This window comes from Branchiostoma floridae, chromosome 2 (assembly GCF_000003815.2).
Source record: "Branchiostoma floridae strain S238N-H82 chromosome 2, Bfl_VNyyK, whole genome shotgun sequence".
Classification (NCBI taxonomy): Eukaryota; Metazoa; Chordata; class Leptocardii; order Amphioxiformes; family Branchiostomatidae; genus Branchiostoma; species Branchiostoma floridae.
This window is the reverse complement of record NC_049980.1, coordinates 22,161,458-22,162,238: the sequence shown is the minus strand read 5'-3', so window position 1 is coordinate 22,162,238 and position 781 is coordinate 22,161,458. Positions and strand designations below refer to the sequence as shown.

Here is a 781-nt window from a genome sequence, read left to right as displayed (position 1 = left end):
TTTCAATGCAGAAAAAAGTATTCGAGCCCAATATGTAAGTGGTCTAAGCTAGCGTATACCAAGGTAACTAGTATTCAGTAATTATTAATTCAGTCAAGTCTGGTAGAAACTGTATACTGTTAGTACATTTAAGCTTATTTGTTGTTGTGACCACATGAAAGACCCACACACCCCTTCCTTGGTATGTAGAAAATGCAGAACTTTTTGATGTGACAATGACCCTATTTACAGTCACACTTTCCGGAGTCAACTCCAGATACTTGCATACCTTTTTCTCCCTAGTTGGCTTGAGTCACATCGAGAGGTGACTCATCATGCCACTCAAGTCGCTGAGCGGGGGGCCATGTTTTTAATGTGTAATTCTGACCTGACTCAACAATGGAACATTGGACAAAAACTGGATAATGAGTTACTATTGAGTATGTGAATCTAGTCAAGTTATGCAATGCTAAGGGGTATTAGTTACACCAATCAGTGAAGCCATTTTGCCTCATTTTAGAATGGTTGTTTATGCAACCTTCAATAGGCTCACGCCCACAGCAATTGAATCGCATCATGCTTTTGTTACTAGTATTTACTGTAAATATTTTGTGCATGTTGGTCAGCTAACTCTAACTGTCGCATCCACGGTAGGCTGCTGTGACATGGCAGAGGGCAATTTTACATCCTGAACAACTGCAGAGAATCAGTATCTGATCAATAACTCAAAAAAACATACATTTGTACATCAGGTATGTCCCACGTGAGTGACAAACAGGACCGAAAATGCCAATTCCAAATC

General features: G+C 39.8%; 1 protein-coding gene across 1 annotated transcript in view; it reads right to left on the bottom strand.

Moving 5' to 3' along the window:
- LOC118409912 overlaps positions 1-781 on the bottom strand; it is a gene marked incomplete in the record, with an annotated part of 20,003 nt that overhangs the window by 17,082 nt on the left and 2,140 nt on the right.